Source organism: Amblyomma mixtum, chromosome 2 (genome assembly GCF_055824585.1).
Source record: "Amblyomma mixtum isolate Tamu chromosome 2, ASM5582458v1, whole genome shotgun sequence".
Classification (NCBI taxonomy): Eukaryota; Metazoa; Arthropoda; class Arachnida; order Ixodida; family Ixodidae; genus Amblyomma; species Amblyomma mixtum.
This window is the reverse complement of record NC_143013.1, coordinates 167,398,740-167,424,870: the sequence shown is the minus strand read 5'-3', so window position 1 is coordinate 167,424,870 and position 26,131 is coordinate 167,398,740. Positions and strand designations below refer to the sequence as shown.

Here is a 26,131-nt window from a genome sequence, read left to right as displayed (position 1 = left end):
TGTTTCAAATATTCATTTTTACCTTCGACAGTCGAGCTATGGAATAATTTGGATATTACATTACGTCAGATGTCTGTTGGCCGCTTTGCGCAAGAATTGTCTAATCATGTATTTTCTTATTAATAGCACACTTTTGTTTATATAAAATGTTCGATTCACACTTGTTTATGCACTTTCCTACTGTTTTATCTGTTTTCCATCCTCTGTACCACTCCTGCAATGTCCCAACTGGGATAGCAGTATTTGTAAATAAATAAATAAATAATAGTACAATAGTCACATATCCTAATGTCGAAGAGTCAGGGCACTTGTACTAAATGCGTAGAAATTAAACAAACCTTGCAATGAAATTTCGCTTTTTGAGCACAAGCTCAAATTTGTGCAAGAATCCTGTATGAAATAGCCGGGATACTTCTTTTTTTGCAGAATCCCAGTCAAAAGGTTTTATGTTTTGTGCGGGAGTTTCAGTGCGCACAGGAGCTTCGCTGTAGCTTGCATTCTCTTCTGCATGCAAAAGCTCGGTCATTTGACATCAGTATCACCAAAATACTGACGCACGTGTTGTAGCGATAATGGCATGGCAGTTGCTGAAAAAAGAGAAAATATGAGTGGCAGATTACGCAATGGGCGCATCATTTCAAGGCGTAGTTTGAACAGGGTGTTCCACAACGAACACCGAAGGAGCGGCGAACGCGAATGTTATGAAGTCAGGTTTGCGCCGTTCGCTCAGAAACTGGAGTTTTCTAACTGCCTTCAAAGTTATGCCGCCTGGCCATCTTTGAAAGTTCAGGGTAAGCATTTCTAATGCAGAAACACCCCAGGCTTGCGGGTGGCTCGTTTTGGAGAGCGTTTCACACCGCTCCAAAAACACGGTAACGGCAGCAGCGTGTTTACATTTGCCTGCCTTGCAACTGCATCTCGCGGCTACAAGCTGCCCTCTGGAAGATAGCTACATAAAAAAAATTGAGTGACCGCAGCGCTGACAGCCATTAGATACAAATATTTCTTAGCGTTAATTTGATCGTTCTCGGTGGCGCAGTGATGCTTGTCTGCGTAATGCACCGGGCTGCTACTTCGCTACCGTCGCACGACACCACCTCTTTCACATTGTGTACATGGCCTGCTTCAAAAAGCTTCTTTCCTTTCCTGACATTCGCTCCTCAAAATAATTTTTCAGCCTCTAGAATGAATAGGTCGAATTTCCGCCTCTACGAACAGTGGCAGCCGCTAGCAGACGCCATCCTTTCACAGTCGCGGGGTGACCCTTCCGGACAAGGACGAGGAACTGGCCGCGCGGGGGAGCTGAACGCAGCCTCGACGGTGGCGGTGCCTGGCGGGTGCAGTGTGCGTATAACACAAATTCAAGGAGGCCGACCAAGTGCCAGCGTGTTTTCACCGCCCCTTCATCGCCTCACACTCAACCCAACCGCAGGAGAGAAGAAAAACCAGCTCCAAAGCAAAGCAAGAAAGGCCGGGGTGCACTTCTGCATGACGTCGCCGCGCAGTGACCGGGCCCAAAGAACGGGTACAATCGGAGCCTCCTCTCCACATCATGGAAGCGTCGCAGGGAGTGAGTGGTAGGGAGGGCGACTTAAAATATTCGGTAGTGGGTTGTAGAGTGAGCGCCTCCGCGCCATTTCGGGGAAGGGCGCTGGGAGGCACAGGACCGACAGAGGAGCCCTCGGGGAAGGAACAAAGGCCGACAGAAAAACCAGGGATGAGTAGATTTTTGGTTCGGACCGGACCCAGGAAAACCAGAAAAGGCGGTGGTCAGAGGAAAGAAAAAAGCTTGAAAAAAATTTCCCAAAGACGGGTTACTCGTGTGATGTTTCTACAGGTGGTTTTTGTTTATATTTTGTTCTCTCGATTGCTGTACCTTTTCGCTAACCCGAAGCGTCGCACTTTTGGGAACACCCCAAGCTGCCGGCTCCGTTGAGTCAACCTCTTGTTCGTCGATATAAATGTTCTGGGCGATTTGTGATTAGTATCTCTTCCTGATAGGGTGAAGGGTGGGGCCGGTTGCGATGGCGCTCGGACAAGTTGCGTTATCAATGGGCTATCACTTGACGAAGAAGAAGCGCAAAGAATCCCTGCACAGAAACCAAGAATTTTGTGTCTTGAGCGATGCGTCGCTACAGACTGCTACTAGCGGACATTAAGAAAGCTGCTGCAATGAACGCGACAGTAACAAACATTTTGCAGCCTCTGGTGCGGTCGCCAGAGGCTCGCAGTGTTCATTAACCAGTCGTGAAGTCAATGCGCCACATGTTGCATGGAGACGACTAAGCGCTTGTAGTGCTGGCGTAATTGAAGTGCGTTGAAACAAGGAAGAAACCTTATGTGGCAGCTTTCTTCGCGGCGACCGAAGCACACCAGAAAAAATGCAATGCGATAAACGCAAAAGAAGCCCGAACAAATCTCAGAAGCGGGTTTTTTTGTTACCAGGACGTTCAAAGAGCAGCTCTTCATCACAGTGAAACGTGCAAGGTCTTGCTATTTGGCCACGCTTAACCCTTTTACCTCTGATGCAGGATATGCAGGCAGGCTAAATGCGAGAATGCCAACTCTTCCCGTGTACAACTAATGTATGTGGGAGTGCCGATAGGTGTTGCCTGGCAACTCGCTAATGGCGCATGACTTTTCTGCACTGTGAAGCCCAGAGTAATCTCCGCAGGACTTACGAAAGATGCTGGCGGATATATACTATACTCGGTTTCATACATCATGTGCAACGCTGTGAAGGCTACGGAAGTAGTCCGCAAAAAAAATAATTAAGAGAGGTGTGTCACTCCGCGCTGTTGTGTGGCCGTGTGGTTTGCGAGGGCACAGGTCTGTAACATATTTTTGTTTGCAAAGCTCGCGTACGTCCTTCAAGTCCTGCATTGGGCGAGGAGGAAGGTGCAAGCAATACACATAATATTTGCAACGTTCGTGTGGCGCTCTCAATGGGAGCCCATGAGGCGTGACAACTTGTTCTTTCCCTTAGAGGGTGGTGGAGTGGGCCTTGTTCACCTGTTCGTGCATCAACTTGTTTCCCGTTTTTTCTTTTTCAAATCGGCAAACCACCCTTTTCTGGTAGCTGTGCTCATTAGGCGGCTTAGTTTTCATTTGCCTTACGTATTCGCACCGACTGTGCAGCCTCTTGAGGGGACTTTATGGGAATTCTTTAAGGAGGTTGCTCACACTTTCAATTTCCTCACCGTGCGCTTCTCTTTAGATTACCTCTATAGCCTCTCGAGAAAACAGTTGACCCAGGCTCTCACTAAGTCTTTGTTCCCTACACCATTGTATCGGCAGCCTTATCTGGGGTCTTTGGACATCAGTGTTCTAAAGCGTGTTAGGCGGATGTGCATTCCGGCAGCCGCTAAAACGTTCTTTTTCAAACTAGACACAGCGGCGCTGCCTGTCAAGACATTTCTTAATGACAAAGAGATGTTTGTACCCTGGAATATGAATTGCCGTCTGTGTAACGTGCCTGAGACAATTGATCATTGCTTCATCCTGTGCCGTGATGCCATGTTCTTTTGGGACATACTACAACGAACTCTTAAGAAGGACGTTGAAATTACACCATACACTATTAGATTTCTGCCTGTTGGCAAAAACTCTGTTGTGCCTTATGATCTGTTTGTGTTGATGGGAATATTCAGTCTTTGGAAAAGCCGTATGATGGACAGACATGCCGAGCCACCAAGATCGTCCAAATCTGTGTTTCGTGAACAGTGTGCTTTGGTGAGGAGTGTGTAAGCTGCACACGAAGAACCTCCAAGCTGGCTGCCGTGCCTAGATGCAAGTGTGTGCCTCCCTGAATTTTGATGTTTAGATGGGGATGCAGTGTTGTGTTAGGGCTATGGCGGGCTCGTATTAAGCAGCCCGGTAACTTGAGACGCGAGCCAGTTTCATTGAGGTTTTCCCCCTTTTTACGGAAGTTCTTGCATGCAATGAAAAAAAAAATTGTGTGGCCGTTTGGTCTAACGCGTCGCTCCAGAGAATCGACAGGCAATGGGAGTGCGTTGGTTCAAATCCCGCGTGGTGAAACTTTTTTTCGCACATTTTTTTTTCATCGCAAGTTGAATATTGCGTGACTTGAATGAGAAAACTTATTTTGTTTAGAATCGCTTGAATGTTATGCCGTGTTATGAAATGAACTGCATGCATCTGTTCATTTGATGCATACCGCGGTAATGTGAGCTGTCCGAAATTCGTTGTCAGTGAGCTCGCACCGGCTTTTGGTCAGCAGTGGCGGTTTTCTTCTCGATTCTGCAGCATTGTGACTATATTTTTTAGATGCAAGCGAGAGGTTTGTGCGAAAGATGACATTCATTCTTCTGCTTTAATTAATTAGCACAGTGGTGAGTGCTCCGCCGCGGCCCGATCAACAAGTGGTCGTCTGCAACTTTCGATTTCGCCGTTGCCGAGGAGCCCACTCTTTTGTGGGCCTCTCTTAAGGTGCCTGGTATGTTAAGAATTGTTCCGTGCAACCGGTTAGCGGCTGATCCAGTCTTCGCCAAAAAAGTCTCGGACCGACTTTGGCATTGTGCTGTAGAGTAGCCCAAAGGACTTGGCGAGAGCAATTATTTTTTACTGATCGCAAAGTTCAGAAGCAAGGTGTCAGCTAATTTAGAGTGTTTGTTTATCATGCAGAAGCGCAGGAAACATATTCTAGACTTTTTAATCGCCTATTTTCTGCCTGTATATGCGTAACATTCTTGTGCATATCTTAAATTCTTTTGTTTTTGTTAAGATATCTTTTGTTCTTAAGCAAAGTGCGTTTTCCTTTGCCAATGAAGAGAGCTCTACAACTTGGCTCTTACGAGGGGGTACCCAAAAGAAACCGGACTAAATTTTTTGGTCGCCAAAGCTTCTGTGGTACCGCGTTTTGCCACTAGGAGCGCATACAACGAACATTCCAGAGTCAGTAAGCCGAGTGCCGTCGTTGAAGGAGGCCAGACTAGTTTAGGCAGAGTTTTAGAGTCACGACTGTTCTGTGTGAATGTCGTTTTTGCAATGGCTGATTTTCGTGAACAGCGTGCGCCTGTGAAATTCTGATTTTTGCTCGGAAAAAGTTGAATGGAAACTCTTGCAATATTAAGAAAGGCGTACAAGGACGATGCTATGGGGAAAACTGAAGTGTTCCTGAATCGAATCCTGAATCAAAGCAACAAGCATGCCAATGGAAAACATCAAATTCACCTCGCCTCAAGAAAGCTCGTCAGGTGAAACCAAACCTCAAAACAATGCTGATTGGTTTTTTCGACGTGAGAGGAGTCGTCCATTGAGAATTTGTTCCGCAGGGTCAGAAAGTTAGCCAGGCTTTCTACTTGGATGTTTTGAAAAGATTGGGCAACAGTGTGCGGTGGAAGCGGCCAGATTTGTGGCGGTCGGGTGACTGGTTTTTCCATCAAGGCAATGCCCCTGCTCACACAGCCCTGTCTCTACGACAATTTTGGACCAAAAATGGCATGACCCCTATTCCTCAACCCTCATACTCTCCAGACCTTGCCCCGTGCTACTTTCTTTGTTTCCTAGAATGAAAAGGCAGGTGAATGAAAAGCGTTTCGCTGATGTTGCTGAGGTGAAGAAAAAAACGACGGAGGCACTGTCAAGCATCACAAAAGATGAATTTAAACAATGTTTTGAAAAATGGAATGAAAGATTCGAAAAGCGTATCATTGCAAGTGGGGAATACATTGAAGGAGATTGAAGGTCTGTGCTTAAAATGTGGACAAATAAGTTCAAACAAAAATAAGTCCGGTTTCTTTTGGGTACCCCCTCGTATATGCGGCAAAAGAGCAGTATATTGAAACTGATGGGTCAAATTATTTTTACACACACCACCTTGATAAGGCCTGTTTTCCCGTGTTAAGTGTTAAATTTTGAACATAGCGTTGATTCACACAGTGACAGAAAATAGTACTGTCTCAAGAGTTACAGATTTGTTGTTGTGCACAAATGTATATGAAGGCAACACAGAGGCAAGTCAGCTTGTCTCGGTTTCCCTGCTCTCCTAGAAGAGCAGAAGCTGCTCAGGCAGGATTTTTATGCAGCCAGGTAGAAAGAGTTCCAAGCTGTAGGTGCGTAAAGTAAGAATGCAGAAAAATTTGTGCAACGCTAGGAAAAAATATTTCGAAAGAGCAAACAATAAATAAGACAGGACAATAAAGAATACTGACCCCGCAGTGTTTGCGAGAAATTGTTTATTCTGGAAACAGCCAGTGGCATGGATCACAGTGCATACAAATTAAAGGACACGTGCAGTGGATGTACACTAACACAGAATCACTCAAGTCCTCAAAATTGGAAAAAAAATGTGCAGCCATCGAACAATACTATTTGATAAAACGAAAACCTGACCAAGGTATTAACAAAGACATGACTGGAAAAAAAAATTTACTCTGAATTAAGAGCAAGAGCCAGCTTGAAATCATTCACACCTCCCAAAAATTAAGGACAAAACATACAGTACTGGCTACCTCAACAGTGGCACTGCATAACATGTCAAAACGACCAGAGACTGACACTAATGCAAGATAACACCAAACCAGGACTCCCTTTTCAGGACATCAAGATCAGACACCCATACATACCATTCCCAACCCTCACACACAAAATGAGGCCCATTCCTAGGGGTTTGTGAATGTTCGAACTGTTTGGACAGCACATTGAATAAATTTCTGTTCAGTTAGTCGAAAAAATCAAAGAGTACATGTTCAAAATTATTTTAAATGAATCCAATTTGCTCTCAAATTTTCAGATACCTTTCGAATAATTGACACAACGCTTGATTAAGCACCACCGTATTTTTCTGCAATGAATCTTCCAAAAACTGCACACATTGAAGACGAGTACCAGTATTCATATTCTAATTGGAAAAAGTCCAATTTGCACTCCCTTAAAAATTCTGCTTCTATACAGACACTATTAACACGACCACCTCACCACCTACACTACAAGTTACTGCCCGATATAATTTGATGCAATGAATTGCAATGACGCAATGATTTGATGGAAATGTTACAATTTTTGGTGGAAATGTTATAATTTCCCCGGAAGACTGATCAACACACACACTCACATGCACACATATTTCACATTTCCACTCACACACGCACAAAGGTTCTCACAGCATGCCGATGAGTCCTCTTTCTTTCCTCGGTAGCATGTGTATTACTTATCAACTCGAAGTGACACAAGTTCCTCGATGTCACTTAAATATTCATCACTGAAATCAGTGCTCGACTCATCAGAGGAGGAGTTGTATGAGCCAGAAATGCTGAAGACAACCGGTTCAATTCCAGCGTCAACAATCATATCGCGTTGCCATGCTTCAGCCTCAAATTGCTCCACATGAGCACAACCATTGCTCCACATGAACACATGCACACACAGCCAGTTTTCCTGGCTTACAGACGCCAGTGCTTCCGGCAGGAGCTTTTCCACTTCGGCTAAAGCGAAACATTTGTGGCGACTTGCGATGTATTCCTTCACCTGGCTCCAAAGAAGTTCTATGGGATGGAACACGCAGCGGTATGGTGGTAAATGAAGCACTTTGTGGCCATGGGTAGCCGCCAGGGTGTGGATGCGGTACACAACGCTGGGTGTGTTTACCTTTTGAGAAAGCTCCAGCAGGTCTGCCCTCACCATGTCCTGTGACCAAGGAAGGAACACCTTTCTTTGTGAGGCAAAGCTGAATGTCAGCTTTGCGCGTAGATTTGGTAGGTGTTTTTTCAAGAGTCATGCTATGATATGGAGCATTGTCCATGACGACAATGCTATTGGCTGGAATGTGTGGCAAAAACTTGTCGGTGAACCACTTCTCAAAGTACTTGCCAGCCATCTCAGAGTGGTAGTCAGCGTGGTTTCCCTGTTTTGTTCTGAAGAAGTCAGCAGCGTCTTCAACGAATCCCGTTGCACTCCTCTAAGCACGTACAAGGATCAAACGGGCCCCTCTGCCCGAGGGCGCAGCCAATCCCGTTGTTGAACCTTTCAGGAAGGCATCCTGAGATGACTTCACAGTCTTGTCCTACCAGACGTATTCTTTTGTGTGCCCTGCGTTGACCCAGGTTTCATCCAGGCAGACGATGCACCTGTAAATGCAAAACAACCGAGTGCACGAGTTAATGCTTGTAAGTAAACAAGCACACTGCAGCATATAAGTAGACAATGCACTGCAACAAACACACTGCTGACCACTGTCTAACAAATAGCCACTCAAAGGCACTGGATAAAAAGAATTATCTCGGCTTAATTGCTCCCTTGTTCGGGCTTATATTTCACACCCAAGCGGCATCTGGTAGCCAGTGTATATTCACTGTATGTTTGCATGGGGCACTTGACTAATTCGGCAACGTTTGAAATCTCTTCATTCGCGGCGACTGCGAACACAAATTGACAACGTTCGCAGCAGTAGCGCCTGTAACTCCACCACCGGAGCAACGGGCAGTGTACTATCAGCGTCAAATGAAATGCGAACAAAACACCTGAGTCGCGAGCACAAAAAATCAAGCATATTAGAGGCTGGAGGTTAAATACAGGCATGGGCTATTAACATTTCAGAAGAGCGGTCTTTCCCGCTTCGATCGGAAAAGCAACTGCTCATGCATTTTGCCTCCCTAGTTTAATATCTGCGATTTGTGCTCTTCGCGTTTCAATTGGCTTGTTCGCGTTTCAATTGACGCTGACAGTACAGTGGGTGTCCCTTCGTTCCTACGGTGACGACGATATGACACTACCCATTACAGTGGTACATTTTTGGCAGTTCTCTTGTTTTTGCTTGCCGCACCAATTGGGATTTAGCGATTAAATCTGGCCTATGCAGACACGTGCCCCACCCAAACATAGCGCAAAACTGGTCGTGAAACGTCACCTCTACGCAAAAGGTCGGCAACAGCAACGTGGTTAAGACGATTTCTTCTAAATGTGTTATTCTGAAGCAACACTCACTGTTACGACTACGAGGTTGCAAAGCTAACATCAAGCTCTATGTGAAGCCAGTCTAAACGTGCTGCGTAAGAAAATAAGCAAGGAACGACTCGTACCTGCCCTGTCCTCGGAATTCCGTGACCGCCCGCAGGTACCTGCGACGCCAGGCAATGATGTCGCTTCACTTGATGAGCGCAAGGTTCCGTTTACTTTTTGGAAATGTGAACCCGATTTCCTTCATTAACGTCCCCAATGTGGTTTTCTTGAAGTTCGGCCGGTCGTTGTCCTCACTGGCAGCCTTTATTTAGCACACTGCGCAGTGTTGGGACTTCCCTCTTCGAGTACATACTGTGCGCTTTCAGACGGATGGCATGGACTGTGAAGGTGTCATTCTTGACTGTCAGCGAGCTTGAAATCTTCACGTCGCGAGGTCTTTTCTTCGGAGACGCCACCGGCCCGCACAGACGCTCCGCCGTGATTTTGGCAACGGTACGGGGAGATACTCCGGTGTCCTCGCTCACAGCACTCAGTACTTCCCGAACAGACTTCTCCGGAAAACGAATCCAGGTACGGCAGAACACATTCGCTATTACTTGCTTGGCGTGCCTTGAGAGCTTGAATGCACGAACCTTCGGAAAAATGCGTACAGGACAGCTGGCCGCGGCCGCTGAGCTGGACGCCATTTCCTCAAAAGTAAAAGGGAGCCGGACGGAAAGAGTAAACACGGCGGCCGGCGAGGACAGCGAAAACGTGAAATGGAAAAAGACGACAAACGCAAAATACAAAATCACAGATCTGGATCGATTCACTCGCAATAACAGCGTTTTTTGTCAGGCTGATGACAAATGTATTATCCACGAAGCCTTCCGTCAAAGCATTTGTTATTTTGCGGCCACCACAAGCAACGCACTATTTTCTGTCACGGATGCAGGCTGCGCAAAAAAGAGCTCTAGGTTTGGCAGCGTTGCACCTGATGTATGAAATGGAGTATAGCCGTTTGCCCGCACACACCGGATGTTTTGCCACAGCGCAGCTCACGCTTAGCCCTTTTCAACCAGATATGTACGATACAGGCGGGGAAGATGGTAGAATCGCAAATGTGAACATGCCATCCCTTGTATTTTTTATGCAGGACCCATGTAGGCTACAGGAAGGGAATACTGGTGGTAGCCCACACACAGCCCAATTGGCTCCGTCAGGGTGCTGCACGGCAGCCCCTACTGAGTGTGCCCGCCCTTCACCATCATGTAGCCGCATCTTTCAAGCACACTAACTGCACGCAGCCCATGCTTACCCCTTTCATACCCGATTTAGAATACAGGCGTTGAAGGCGTCGGAACGGCAAATGTTCCCATGAACAGCCAACGCGGGAGCGTCGCCGGTGTTGCACAGACAGCTCAAACTGCATGCCTGAAACGCTTCGCCACTGTGAAGCCCAACGTTTAGCCCCTGTATTTCCTACGGGTGACCCATGTAGGCTGAAGGCTGGAATACTTGATCTTTGCCCACACAAACCCACTGCGGCTCCCTCACCATGATGTAGGGGTAGCCCCTTTTGGGGTTGCCCGCACTTCACCGCAACAGAGCCCGCATCTTAGCCCGCGTGTATATGCGGTGGGACCTAGGTGGGCTGCCCAGTCTGTTTGAGCATATAACTAGCCGACGAGGGCCCCAATCAGGCATGAAGTGGGCAGCCCAAGCGTTTTTTGCCAGTACTGCACCCGCAGGGAACCCATGTGCGTCCCCCGCGGCCACCAGCCCTCATTCCCCATGTCGGACCCGCATGGGCCCGCCAACTTGTGCGTGTGTGTGTCACTTGTGTGTGTGTCACACCCAAGGACTGTTGAACCTCATCCCGGATGAGGTCTGTGAGCGATGAAAGCTGGGTATGCGTTCCCGTTGGCAGCAATCGGTGGAGCTCTTCTCGCACAACTTGACGGACAACCTCCCTCAGGCTACCGTTGTTAGCGGTGTCCAGCCAATTTGCTGAGAAAACGCGCTGCTGGCGGTCATACTGGCGGGCTCGGGCATCAAGAGTTTTTTCAGTAGTGGATGCCTCTTCTATGAATTCCGCGACAGTTTACGGTGGGTTGCGGACGAGGCCGGCAAAGAGTTGCTCGTTAACTCCTCGCATGAGCAGCTTTACTTTTTCTTCTGCCTTCATGTTTGCGTCGGCACGCCGGAACAGGCGCTTCATTTCCTTAGTGTACACTGCAACGTCTCGTTTGGGTGTTGTTCGAGACTTTAGCAGCTGCTGGGCTCTCTCCTTTCGCACGACGTTCGTGAAGGTCTGTAGAAGCTGCTCTTTAAAGGTTTACCAGTTCGTGAGGCTAGCTTCCTCATTCTCAAACAAGACTCTTGCTGGTCCCTCCAAAGCACAGAATACTTACCTAAGTTTCGTGTCGTCGTCCCAGTTCTTGAAGGTAGCCACACAGTCGAACTGTTCCAGCCATTCTTCCGGGTCGGTACCAGGCGAAGCGTCGAAGGCTGGGGCAAGCTCTTGGTGGACGTTGCGACTGGCTTTCGCTTCCGGGTAGGGTCCGGCAGAATCCTGAACTCTGGTGCGTCCCCTAGCAGACGTCGGCTAGCGCGGTGGACTGGACTCAGGTCCTGCGGTGAATGATTCAGACGACTGCCGTCACGACTTGTAGGGGGTGTGCGGAACATGCAAGGCTTCCCCGCACCTCCACCAGATGTCACGTTGTAGTTACGGCAATCCAGCACTCAGGAGGACAGCAACAAAACTTGCAAACGAAGCTCTTTGTTTGGGCTGACTCGCGCCCGTAAAAGAAATGAATCACTCGGCGGCGGCGTAAGCAACAAACGTGCTCGTCAGTCGTCGAACTACAATTGCCCGCCACTCGTGGCATCACTCAATTTAAAGCCGGCAAGGAAAATTCGCGATAACAGGTCAAGATCATCTACAGCAATCTGGAAAAGCGTAGATGCAGCTCTTCGTGGCGGCGATCAATCGAGAATAGTCCGGTCACTTCCCGCGTCACAAACAAAATGATAACACCCGTTTCGTGCGGCCTTGAGCGCGAACGAACGGACCCTGCAATGATACGTGGCAGTATGCTTTTTCCTTATCATAGCTCGAGTAGAAGGGTTGGGTGTCTTTACTCAGGCGAGCTATTGGTTCTGCGAGCTTGAAGAAGTTTTGAACGAGCCTCCTATAACGGACGCAGAGGTCCGGAAGATGCGCAAGCTTCATTTATCTCTTGCGTGGGGTTATGCAGAAACCACGGCCATGTTTTCTGGACCGGTACTCAAGCCCTGAGCGCTCACGATGTGGCCAAGAGACTTGAGCTCTCTAAATGCGAAGTGTCACCTTTTAGGCTTGAGAGACAGACCCAAGAAACGAAGCGCCTCGAAAACAGAGTGAAAACGCTTCAGGTACTCCTCGAACGTGTCGAAAAAGGTCACGACGTCGTCGATACACACAAGGCAGGACTGCCACTTCGGGTCAGATAGCACGGTGTCCATCATAGTTTAAACGTTGCAGGGCCTGGATATGAGCCGAAAGGAAGCACCTTAAGTTTGTACAATCCGTCAGGAGTAACCAAGGCGGTCTCTCCTCGGTCATATTTGTCGATCTCGATTTGACAATAGCCGCTACGCAAGACCAGTGACGAAAAGTAGGTGACGTGGTGGAGGTGGTCTAATGAGTCATCAACGCGTGGCAAGATATAGACATCCATCCATTTTAGCGACATTGTTGGTACGTCTGTAATCAACGGAACGCTGTAGGCTGCCGTCTTTCTTTGCAAACGAGGACTACAGATGATGCCGTCCGGCTCGTCGATGGTTGTATGACGCCTTCAAAAAGCATTTCGGCTACTGGGTTGCGGATGGCATCTAGTACCTTAAGCGAAACTCGGTAAAGAGGCCGAGATAGCGGTTTTTGGTCGCTATCGACGATAATGCGGTGCTTAGTTATCGGCGTCTAGGGAACTTTGGACGTTGCCGCAAAACAGTCACGGAAAAAGTCAATAAGGCTTTCCACGCGGCGTTTCTGATTGGGTAGAAGGTCCGGGTTCGCGTCCATCTTAATGGCTGTTGCTGTGACCGGTTCCGCTGTTCTGAGGTGTGTTGTGGTGGATAAGGCACACTCGTCGGCATGCATGCCAACTTCTTCCAAGTGAGCAATCACTGTTTTTGTTTCGCTAAACTTTCGGGTTCAGTACTAATGCTTGACACTAAGAGCTCCGTACGCCCCTAAACAAGGTCGACAAGGGCGCGAGCAACGCAAACTTGCCGAGGCAGTAGCAGCGACATGTTGGCTTCGGAAATGCCCCGAGTGCCGAATCTGGTGTCCCACTTCACCGTGACGAACTTGCTTGCTCTCGGCGGTGTAGTTATGTCGTCGTCAGAGGCGCATAGCACTGCTCTGTCCCGGTCGGAGTCGGTATCAACGGTTCCCTCTGTAGGAAAGGATATCAATTGCTCCTCCAGGTTGATAACCGCCCCATACACATGAAGGAGGTCCATGCCGAAAATAAGATGTTTGGAGCGCTCTCGTAACATGGCAAAGGAGCTAATGAAAGTGGCTCCAGAGATTTGTGTGCGGATGGTTCAGACGCCATTCGGCGTTACCACATGACAAACAACTGTGCGTATCTGCGGCACATACCAAGGTGTTAGAACTTATCGCGGGGTCGTGGCTAGCTGGCTGCTGTATGACAAAAATGTTGGTTCCGGTATCCAGCAGTGCTGTCCGCTGATAGCTGTCGGCAGCAAGTAGAATTTCGGTGGCGGAAACCATTTTTTTTACAACTCGTCGGCGAGGTCTTCGGTGGCGTCGTCAATGAGGTCGTCGTTCAAGTCATCGAGGTGGTCATCGGTGGGGTCGGCCATGTCGTCAGCGGAGGCGTTTCCGACAGGATTGTCTTTGGTGTCGGTGGGTGAGGCAGTCGGCATTCGGTTTGTCGCATCAAATAATCGTATGGAGGCTGTTCACTCTCCGCAGCGGTGGGCCTATTCCAGGAGGAGGCCGTCATCAGCTTTCCGGGGGGGGGGGGGGGGGGAGGGAGGCACCTGCCTCTGAATTGGCCACATGCTGCGCAACTGGGCGAAGCAACCCTCTTTGAGATGTCGATCTAGACTCAAGTTGTGGCAGCAACGAATTCAGCACGTGATCGGCCAGGTACTCTTCAATGGCATACGGTCTCTCCGCCATAGCGCGATTCAGACGCGCCCGATTGAAAGCCACTTAATCCCATCCTCCGGTATCGGCAGTTGCGGAGGACATAACCTGGCTCTCCGCAGTAGTAGTACTGCGGCTGGTTGTTCGGTGTACACCAGCCATCCGCTTTTTGTAGAACAGGGCGCTGGTCACGCAGCTCGATGGCGAAACACCTATGCGGTGGTTAGGCGGCAGGACGGAATGAATGCCCACCTTAGCAGGTCTCCGTAGGGATTCAGTGCAGCTCGTGGTGCACGGCTTCGGCTGTAGTGTCCGTAGGGCTTCGCTGTTGTTCATCATGTAGGGCTCCAGCTGTGGTTCCGATGGGGGCCATTGCTCGCCGAATTTCGTCACGGCCGTCATCGGCTACAGCTGCAAAACTTCCAGGTGGAGCATCTAAGAGGAGTTTGCGCAGTTCTTCGCGGACCACACTCCGCATAAACTCCCGAAGTGCCTCGTTCCCGGCGACTGGCACCGCCGCACAGTAGCCGCAACACTTCTCTGAACACCGTACTGCGCACTGCGTTCATGCAAGGAACGCTCCATACCCGTGGTTTCTTTGGGGATGGTGGTCAAAAAAAATTTATCGCCTATTAAATTTTTACAGAAAGGTGATTGGAGTAGGACACTCTTGGCCCTTAGCCCCCCCCCCCCCCCCAACACTAGGTGGAGCCCCTATTCCAGGGCCTCGTTGGCAAGCAATTCCGCCCGCGTTCGTTGAACCAAGGCCTTTTGCGTCTTTAGGTCTTGACAGCTGAGCAGAGCCGCCTCCCAGTTCTCTCTTGTGGGGTTGGGGCTGAGGGGGATAGAAGGGTTTGGTTGACACGCCGAAACAATGTGGAAGGTGTCAGTCACCTCCCCACAGAACTGGCAAGCGTCATCAAAGGATGTATTGAAATGTTTAAGCACCGCCTGGCACAGTACAATGTTAGTCACAACTTTGATGAGGAGGCGCTCGTCAGCGCAATTCAGGCCCTTACAAGGGGCTGGGTAGCGACAGTGCTCCTCCTTGTAGTAATCGGTGATGTGTTTGAATGTAAGGGCCAGATTGTCTGATTGGGAGTAGGCTTCCAAGGACAGGGAGATAGCCCGAGGAGAGAGTGCGCGGGAGGCCTGATCGGCCTGCTCGTTTCCCTGGAGTTCCTGGTGGCCTCGCACCCAAATCAGGTGGCGTGGAGTTGGATCTCCGCATCGGCAGCTATATTCCAGTATGCGCAGGCAAGCGCGGCAGCCTAGCCCAGCTCTTTCTACCTACAGGCCCCTCGCGAGTCGGTGATGATGTGTTTTGACTTGGGATCAGTGAGAGCCAGAGAAACGGCAATCTCCTCCGCGTATGTCGCGCTGTAGGCTTTCGAAGTGAGCCAGTTAACTGTGTTTTTGTTTTGTACGACTGTGGGCGTGTGTACCAGCCCCCGTGGTGTGGGCCGGCAACGTCGACGTAATACACGTGTTGTTGGTTTCCATAGTATCGTGCCAGCGGTTCCGCGCGCGCCTGGCCACGACCCTATGGTTTTCTCTGGACATGTTGCGGGGGAGGGGTCGGACCCGGAGGGCGCGTCTCCATGTTCTGGCACATTCTCCCTTTCCTGAATGTGGTAGTCGCGTTTCATGCGTAGCCCAATCAAGAGTAGGCGACCGGTCGTGTTCTGTGCTAGACGCGTGTATTGGTTGACTAAGTGGGCTTCTCGAAGCTCCCGGAATGTGTTCACCACGCCCAAGGCAGAAGTCTCTCGTTGGACTTGGCGACCGGGAGATCGAGAGCCCGCTTGGCGACTTTCCGGTGGATGACCTCCAGTTGGTCCTCATAGTGTTTGCGCAGGTGCAAGTAGGGGGTTGAGTAGAGGATTCCACTCGTTACGAAAGCATGGGTAAGCCGCAGTGCATCCTTGCTTCGTAATCCGCCCCGCTTGTTGGAGACCCGGCGGACCAGGCGGCCCACCTGGTCTCCCACCGTGCGAAGTTTGCCTACGGTGGTGTCGACCCTGCGTTGGTGGTGTAGAAAGATGCCAAGGACGCGCATCTCCTTGGCTTCCCTTATCGGTACGAAGGGAGACTGATACGAAGCGGAGTTGTGTGCCGAGGGGTGGGACGCAAGCGTACAAATTGTGATTTCGGTGGAGAGAACTGGAGTCCACAGTAGGCCGCGTAGTCGTTCACTAGGGCGCCACTGCTTGCAGGCAGGGTTCCATGTGGCCCAGCTTACCTTACGTGGCCCAGATTGTAATGTCATCCGCATAAAGAGCGTCGTGTATCCAGCGCAAAGACAATTTGGAGAGAAGGTGAAGCATTGCCAAGCTGAAGAGCAGGAGAGACAGGACCGCGCCGTGAGGTGTTCCCCTCGAGCCGACGGTGTATGGCCCGTGTTCCGCATCTTGTATGCATATATAGGCTTGACGGTCTGTAAAAAATTGTCTTATGTAATGGAATGTTTTGTGCCCACACTTTGGGTTACTGAGGTGGTCCAGGATTACTTCGTGTTTGACGTTGTCAAATGAGCCTTTAACATCCAACGCCAGGACCATCTTGCCGTTGTGGGGACATTCGACAGGATCTAAGATGTCGTGTTGGAGCTGCAGAAGTGTATACTGTACTGTGTGTGAGGGCGAAAACCGAACATGTCCGCGAAAATGTGCTGTGTTTCGAGATAATTGTTTCGACCACCATCGTCTCCATCAGCTTGGCGACACAAGGCGTGAGGGAGGTGGGGCGAAGGTTCTCCACATCAGTAGGTTTGCCGGCCTTCGGGATGAAGGTCACGAAAGCCGATTTCCAATCGAGAGGGAGAGGACTCTCTCCGTCCCAAATGCTACTGATGTATTTGAGGAGCGCGGCGTAGGCTGCGTCGGGAAGGTTGGCCAAGAACTTGACCGTCACCTTGTCGCGGCCCGGTGCAGTGCACCGCTTCATCTTGCTTAAGGACGCCCGGAGGTTGTGGACGTGGAACGGGGTGTCCAGCTCTGTGTTCTCTTCGCCTGCATACGAGTACGCTGCCGGCCGGGGGTCCTTAGTGGTGCACAGGTATCGATCCCTGGGCGCGTGCGCTAGCTGTGTTGTCGTTCCTGTAACGTTGTGCAAGACCCTATGTAATTGGCGTTGGGTTTGCGTGCGTGCCTGTATTCGATCGATGAGAGCGCGGAACAGGCGCCACGTGTTGCGACCAGACATCGGGCGCGCAGCCACGTTGCATCGGTCCACCCAGTTAGTATCGGCTGGCTGAGTAGCATATTCCGCTGCCTGTTGTGTGAGTTCGAGGATGCGATTCTTTGGGCGTCAGTTATTTTTCTGTTTTTTCCATCGTTTGGCAGAGGCTGCGGCGGGCCTCCCAAATTTGGAGCAGGTGGTTGTCCACGTCTGCTTGTGTTCCTGTGAGCTGTATCTGCGTTTCGTGTTGTGTGAGTGTAGATGTGAGTGATTGGGACCATGCGTCGTATCCCGACTGGAGGTTTGGTTTGGTTTGGTTTATTGGGGTTTAACGTCCCAAAGCAACTCAAGCTATGAGAGACTCCCTAGTGAAGGGCTCCGAAAATTTCGACCACCTGGGGTTCTTTAACGTGCTGTGACATCGCACAGTACACGGGCCTCTAGAATTTCGCCTTCATCGAAACTCAGCCGCCGCGGCCGGGATCGAACCCGCGTCTTTCGGGACAGCAGCCGAGCGCCGTAACCACTGAGCCACCACGGCGAGGCAATATCCCGACTGGAGGGGGTACGGTAGGTAGAGAGGTACGGAAAGTCTTCCAGTCCGGTACATGAGCTTGTGTTAATGGGCGTTTCAGGGAACGCATGTAAATGGTTGGGTTGATTATACAGTGATCACTACCCAGAGTGTCCTCTGTAATCAGCCTGTCGGCATGGCGTATGTTGCGTGTAAAGGTGAGGTGAGGGCAAGTGTCTCATTGAATCGAATTACCGACTCGTGTTGAGTTGGCGGGGTCAGTGTGCAGGGTGAGCCCAAGTGTGGAAAGAAGTTCTGCAAGCTTCCTCTCACGCCTATCCTCTCGGGGTTACCCCCATAGCCTGCTCGGGGCGTTGAAGTTGCCGGCGATCACGAGGGTATCCTTTCTCGCCACCTGCATAAGTCGGGTAAAAATTTCACTGAAAGTGGTGTTCTTAAGCTTCGGTGGGCAGTAAATATTTATAATGTGTGTAGGTGGGTCAGACCGCTTTAGGGACAACAGTGGCACCATCGTGTATGGGAAAGGCGGTGTTGTGGGGAGCGTGACCTCCTGCGCAGTATACTGCCTGTGAACAAATATACATGTATGCGGGTTGTCTGCGGGTGTGGCACCGGCACCGGGTTCCTGAAGGGCAACCACGGCGACGAGGAACTCATTGGTCTCAAGATAGAGGTGGAGATAAGTCGACTTCTTGCGGGTCATGAGACATTGGCAGTTCCACTGCGTTACTGTAAGCGACTGAGTTGTTCTTGCTCGCGTCTTAGGTTTGGGAACCATGATCGGAGGCGGTAGGTTGGGTTACGTTGTTGAGACTTCCCAGTCGGGTAGTGCACAGCGCAGACGTGCAGGAGTCGTCAGAGAAGTCAAAATCATCGGGAATAACTCTGTTGAATATTGAGGCGCGGTTAGCACCCCTGATGGCCCTACGTGTTTAAGGACGCGCGGATTATCTTTTATTCATTTTCGGATAATGTGAGTTACGGCCTGTGTCACCTGTGTGATGACACTGTCCATCTGACGCTCGACGGTATATGGATGATTTTGGGGAAGTCGCCCGATTGTGTTACAATCGCGGTCACTGGGGTCTTCACGGGCAAGCCGCGACTCTCCACAGGTGCAGCAATCTCCCTGTCATGTTTTCTTCCACGTCGCTCGACGCGGGCGGAGTAGGGGATTGGGCTTCGAGCGAGTAAAGCTCACTGCCTAGTTTGTCGTTTTGAGCTCAATGAGGGCGAGCTCGCGCTTGAGTTCCAGTATCTCGGCGGGGCTGGTGGGCGAGGAGGGAGGAGCGGAAGGAGAGGAGGGGGCCCTCGCCCAGCTGCCTACCTTTGGTTGGTTGCAGGCGGCGCCGCCAGATGGAGCGCTGAGAGCTGGGAACTCTGCTTCTCCAGGAGGTGACGTTATTGCTGCTGTCACGCCACGGCGTGGCGTCTTCTGGTCGACTTGCTGCCGCCCTGTAGCTTGACTTCCCCGTGTCGCGCTGGAATTGGCTGCCTTGGGCGGCTTGAGTGGCGTCCTGGGCCCTGGCTGCGGAAGCCTAATGAATTTGCCGGTGCATTCGCTGGAGCTGGTGAGGTGCGGGCCCCTGCAGATTATGCACATGAGATTGCAGTTGTAGGGGCCATCCCTCAGTACCTACCTCCACGTTTTGGCCACAAAGGCCGCAACTTTCTTTAACCGAGGTGGGATAGCTGTCCACCCGGAGCCTCAGTGTGCCGCAACGGTAGCACGCTGGTACTGTTTTTTGTATTCCTTGACGGGAGTCAGTTCTGCGTTATAGTGGACGTAACGTGGAACGTTGCGTCTCTAGAAAGTAAGCACAACTACGTTTTATTGTCCCAGCTTGCGCACATGAACTAGTTCGCCACCGCTCCACTGCACATTGTTTCAGGGACTCTGGTTTCTATGCTGTGGACAGCTATCACTCTGCGACACACATCACCGGTGAGCTTGATGTGTCCACGTTGAGGGGTTGGCCGCGGGCGTCTTCGCAGCCAGCGGCGGGAGAACCGGAGCCGTCAGGCTCAGCTGAACCGCTACGTGGTGATGCGGAGGGTTGCTTGAAATGGCGACAATTAGGCGTACCTCGGTCAGCTCGGGGTCTCCAGGATCCTGCTAACTTCACAGATGCAGTCGCACAGGTTTGATAGGTGTTACATCAGATTGCCGCGGTTTCAGCCGAAAATCGACACAGACGATGCTCCACGCGTCCGATCGCCGTTTCGTTGGCGAAATCGGCGACGGATGTTCACGGGTCGCGTATGAGGCCACCGAAGAGCTGCTCCTGCACACCACGCATGAGGTGGCGTACCTTCGTGCCCTCGGACATGGCAGGGTCAGCCTGGTTGAATAGACGTGTCGTATCTTCGATAAATATGGCGACGCTTTCGTTCGACTGCTTTGACCGGGAGCGAAGGGCGATTTCAGAGTTTTATATTAGTTCGTTGGTGCTGAAGGTGGCGAGCAAGTGATGGCGGAACGCTTCTCAGCTGGGAATTGTTTTCTTTTGTTTTCTTTGTTATTTTTTCTCGTCGCCTGTCACTGCTGCCCGGTATAACAGGGGCTGCGGCTCAGTCAAGCTGTCTATGACAGCTTTTTCTGCAGCTCCTCTGTCACTTTTTGAGGCAAACATAAAATGATTGATTGATTGATTGATTGATTGATAAAAGAAGCCTTATGGCTCTCGAACAGCGTCTTTGCCGACTCTTAGAAGGTGACATGCATGATTGGTAGGCTTCTCTCCTCATCCGATTGGTTGAAATTGGCCACACGGCGAAAGCTGGTCAACTCGCCCTCGACATCCTCGAACCTGTCGCCGTAGAAGGATGGCGGTGAGCGAGGTGTAAGGAGAAGAACCGGTAGGAAAGTGCCAGAAGGCACGCCTGTCTGACTGCCAGTAGAGGATGTCATTTTATGCACAGGCGTCGTCAGTGCCTCAAACTCAGGTTCCAGAACTCGCAGGCATTCATTCGGCTAGTGGACGGGTATTGTTTCCAAGCGTCGGGAATCAGCGTCAAACGTACGTGGGACTATACCCTGTGGCTCCACCAAAATGTCGCCGACAAACGTAGCGCGAATGAAAAAGAGGCATTTAATCGGATGACCAAGCTGGCCAGCAGCGCGCACCAGAGCGGAAACGCGGTCTTTCTTGTTCCAACACGATCCAAGTCATGCCACAAGGCCGCATAGTGGCGCCGGAGCTCTGTGAGCACTGTGGCAATATGCTGTTAATTAAAAACTGAATTACCCCCCTCCCAAAAAAAAGAAGCAGAAAGTTCTTTAGAACGAAATGCAAATAGCACGAGAACTTATTGTTACTTATTCTCGTCTCCAAAATTATCAGCAAGGCTAGTGAGCGCGATGAAAAACCGCTGAGTCGAAATTTCCGACCCCCTAGTGACTGACATCATTCACGTTGATCGTGCATGTGTCCTATTATGGGTTCAGCAGCATTTCTAGAGAGCAGTGATATGATCATACTCAGGGAATCAGTGTAGACGATGCTGTTTTTGATGTTCTCTTTTACTATTTGCTCTACAGACACAGAGATGGCATAACACTCCGTAATAAAAGCCGATGCGCACTGACGTAGACAAATCATCCTTTCGCTGTCGATTTGAACTACAGCACTTGGTTGGTTGGTTTATAGGGTTTAACGTCCCAAAGCGACTGAGGCTATGAGAGACGCCGTGGTGGAGGGCTCCGGAAATTTCGACCACCTGAGGTTCTTTAACGTGCACTGACACGCACAGGACACGGGCCTCGAATTTCTCCTCCAAAGAAATTCAACCGCCGCGGCCGGGATCGAACCCGCGTCTTTCGGGCCAGCAGCCGAGCACCATAGCCACTGAGCCACTGCGGCGGCCCAAACAGCACTTACAAGAAGCACTTATGTTTTGGAGCCATCAGTATAAAACTCAGTGTAGGTGTTATATTTTTCTTGGAGCGCGTAGAACTCTTGCAGTATATGTTCTTTTGTCGTTTCTTTTTGTGTAAATGTGGCAGTGTGAAGTTTCATACTGCACGGAGGCTGTACCATTGCGCCAAAAGGACTTGTCTCGTTAATGTTAGGCAGAGCACAGCTAGCTCTTCACGTTTGTCTTCAAAGTGCAGTACTACCGACATGGTATAATGTGTTCTGAAGTTTAATAATCCTTTGGATGGGCTCATGGTGAAAATGGGTTGGCTGAAATGGTTCCGGAGAGAACGGATTGTTAGTAAGTACATGCATGTATACAACCCCCAGAGTAGGCTGATTATTTTTTACATAAAGGCTGGCTACTGTGATGTAGTATATGTTCCTGATGATAAGCGCAGAACAAGATTATAAAAAAGGTCTAATGTTTTCAGGTAGAATGCTCTGGCTAACCCCCATACTTTGTACCCGTAGTCAAGGAAAGGGCACACCAGAGAGCGATAAATTTGCATAAGACATGCTTATCAGACCTCCACTTTTTTATTTAGGAATTTTAGAAGCTTGCTCTTTAAGGTTGTTGGTGTGTGGGAGAAATATTGGCTTTTTTTTTAAATGTGACACCTTAAAATCTCTTTTCTGGTTTAATCGGCAGCGCGGTTTGGTTCAAGTAAACATTACGGTTGGCTGGCTGGTTTATGAGGTTTAACTTGCCAAAGTGAGTCAGGCTATGAGACACGCCGTTGTAAAGGGCTCCGGAAATTTCTACCGCCTGGGGTCCTTTGACGTGCACTGACATCGCACAGTACACGGGCCTCTAGAATTTCGCCTCCATCGAAATTGGACCACCGCGGCCGGGATCGAACCCACGTATTTCGCGTCAGCTGCCGAGCACCACAACAACTCAGCCACCGCGGCGGCTGAGGTAAATATTGCGATCTTTCTGTAGACGTTGGCGGAATGAGAACAGAACAGCTCTAATTTTTGAGGAGAAAGCTTAATTCCATTCCAGACCGCAGCTCTTTGGCACCCGTTTCTGCGTTTCGCTGCGCCGCCGTCGTCCGCTGTAACCAGCAGTGGATACACTTTAAGTGGCGACGCACTTTGCCCTCTTTATGTCTCAGGGTTACACAGATCGGTGTTCTTCCTATAACGCTTTTCACTGTAGTATCCTTAAGTTGAACCGTTTCGTTAGCCTCCATATTTCTCTGCCATAGGTGAGTACCGGTAATATACAGCTCTTATACACTTTTCTCTTGAGGGATAGAGGGATATGATGCCTCATGTCTTGTGGTAAATATGAATAAGTGGACAAAGCGTGAACTGCTCCGTTAGGCAACATCCCGATATTTACAACTCAAGCAAAGCTGTTATGGCGGCTAGTTGGTTTGTCTTCAGGCTGGCACGCCCTACGTGGCATAAGGACTAGTTACAAGAAAACAGCACACGACAGATACGTGTAGGTAATCGCGCATGCACCTGTCTTGTCCTGTTTCTTGTAACTAGTACTTGTGTCTAAGTATTGCCCGCCAGCCTGAAAATTAAAATTCCTTTCGACCTCGCCAGCGCTTCCTCGCGCATGTCCGACATGCGGGGTGGTGGCAGTTGCCACCATGCTCCGCTTTTCTTTCTTTATTTTTTTTCTACTGTGTTGTCAATTCTCATCAACATTCGCCATCATCTTTACCTACATAGGCAGCCGACACGTGCTCCCTCTGACGGGCGTCGAGACACGTTACCCAGGGGATATCGTCCTTCCTACCAGTGACGCCGTGCGCGCTGCGGAAGCGCCCGTCGTAATGTTTTTCCGAATCAGAGGAAATAGTGACCCACCAGGGGGACACGTTCACCTGCGGCCTCCCCACGTCGCCTTAGCACGCGGCGAGGAACGGCCATGTGGCGAAGTTCAATGGATCTCTGAAGACCATGCTCGACTCAGTGTGACAAGGAAAGCATACTTCTTATGATAGGTGTCTGGCACCACTGCTCCTCACATACCATTAATATCTACAGGTGAGTCTTGTGTTCTTCCTTTTCCAGTTTTATTTATTATTTATTTATTTACAGAGTGCTGCATACCCTAAGATGGGTCCAAGCAGGAGGGGCAAAAGCACAAAAAAAGAGGTGCGGCAGATTGCATAGCACAAAACTAACATAACAGTAATAAAACAGTGTAAGGAACAAGGAAAAAAAACAACTCAGCAATTATGAATAAGTAATTTTGTTAATGGCATCGATGCTGTTTAGAACCTCAGGCGGGACTTGATTCCAATGAGGTATTGTGTGAGGAAAAAATGAGTATTTAAAAGCATTGATTCTAGCGCTGTAAGGCGTTAGTGATTCCTTGTGACGATGTCGTGTTAGTCGCGTTGTGATCGGTTTAAGAAATAAATCTGGGCTCATGGAGAGTTTGTTATTTTTGAGTAGGAAAAGAAATTTCAATCGTTGAATTTTTCTTCGTGTTTGCAATGTCTGTATGTTGTTTTGTGTCATGAGAGTGGTTGGAGAGTCGGTAGAACAATATTTACTAAAGATGAATGTAACAAACTTTCGCTAGATCATTTCCAGTGTCTCGATGTTATGTTTCGTGTAAGGGCCCCAGACGGTGCATGCGTACTCAAGTTTAAGTCTGATGATGGATGTGTAGGCTAGAAGCTTTACACTAGAAGGGGCAGCCTTTAATCTATGCCTAAAAAAGCAGTTTCCGAAAGGATGACGTACATATGTTGGTTATGTTGTTACGAAGAAGAGGACGCTGGCAGTGGCGCGGGACGGAACGCTCGCGATAGGCCAGCGGCCTTAAAAAACATCTCTTATCCATCGTTCACCACGCCTCATTCTTCGGCTGGCCGCCACTTTGGCCAGATGGGGGGGGGCCGCGTCGGTAGTCATCTGGACGGTTCGGCCCGTCGGCTCGTCGGGTCGTCCGAATGTCGGCTCGAACCCGCGACCTCCACCAAAAGATGTTACGGGGATGCTACGGTATTACCGTTACGGTAAGTCTATATTGGCGGCTGCTCTTAGATGGCCAGCACTCAGCTCAGACACCAAGGGCCCAGCTACCCACTCTCAACGTCGTCGTCATCCAGCGCACCGCCTCTTCTTCGTTCACGATTCGTTCACTTATTGAGTAACCAGTTCACCGGTAACAATACGTTTGTTCCAACTACGTTTACTGGTTATAATAACACCTAAGTATTTGCATTCGTTAACTTCCTCAAGCGAATGATTTGGAAGGGCATACAGAAATGATAGGCTACTTTGTTTATTGGTCACTTTCATAAAGACTGTTTTGTCAATGTTAAGCTCCATGTCCCATCGACTGCACCATGATTGAATGTTGTGAAGGTTAGAATTAAGGATGACTTGGTCTTCACAGGTTGGCTCGTTTATGGGGTTTAACGTCCCAAAGCGACTAAAGCTATGAGAGACGCCGTAGTGAAGGGCTCCGGAAATTTCGACCACTTGGGGTTCTTTAACGTGCACTGACATCGCACAGTACACGGGCCTCTAGAATTTCTCCTCCAAAGAAATTCCAGCCGCCGCGGCCGGGATCGAACCCGCGTCTTTTGGGTCAGCAGCGGAGCACCATAATCACTGAGCCAACGCGGCGGCGGTCTTCATAGGATCTGACTTCATGAACTAAATCATCGGCAAAAAGATTGATTTGCATTGGTTCACTAATTACATCTACAATGTCATTGATGTAGACCAAAAACAGTAATGGTCCATGCACACTTCCTTGCGGCACGCCAGAAGTGACCGGAAGGTAATTGGAACAATGGGCATCAATACTGACGAACTGGGCGCGGTTAGAAAGGTAAGCAGAAACCTAGGAAATTATGAAAGAAGGAAGACCGATATTTTCAAGCTTATATATTAGTTTGGCATGAGAAACAAGGTCAAACGCTTTCTTGAAGTCTAGAAAAATGACGTCCATCTGCCCTGCTTTTTTTAGGATGTCACAAAACTATGTACAACAGAAGTTAATTGAGTGACTGTAGAAAAGTCCTTTCTAATTCCATGCTAGTGTGACGATAAAATGTCTTTGTCACTAAGAAAGGAAGTTGTAAAGTGGATACAATGTGTTCGATTAGTTTACAAGAAGAAGACGTAAGTGATATTGGAAGAAAATTAGTAACAGATGGGGCTTTACCTTTTTTCAGTATTGGCACAGTCCGCGCAACTCTCCAGTCCGAGGGAACAGTGCCGGTTGATAGGCTGGCATGAAAAATTATGGCTTGAAATTGGGATAAAAGTTCACTATAACGGCGCTAGAACATATGTGGAATTCCGTCTGGACCAGAAGACACTTTTCTTTTCAGATTCAACATATTTGAAAACACACGTGCAGAAGATACAATGCTTGGTCCGGGATGACATGATACAGCAGTTTGACATAAGAGGGAATTTGATTTTGTGAAAATACTGTTG

The 26,131-nt window shown here is 49.5% G+C and overlaps 1 pseudogene; it reads right to left on the bottom strand.

Annotated features, from left to right (window-relative positions):
- Positions 1–6,039: 6,039 nt before the first annotated feature.
- On the bottom strand, positions 6,040–9,605 carry LOC149361498 (uncharacterized; annotated as a pseudogene).
- Positions 9,606–26,131: the final 16,526 nt, after the last annotated feature.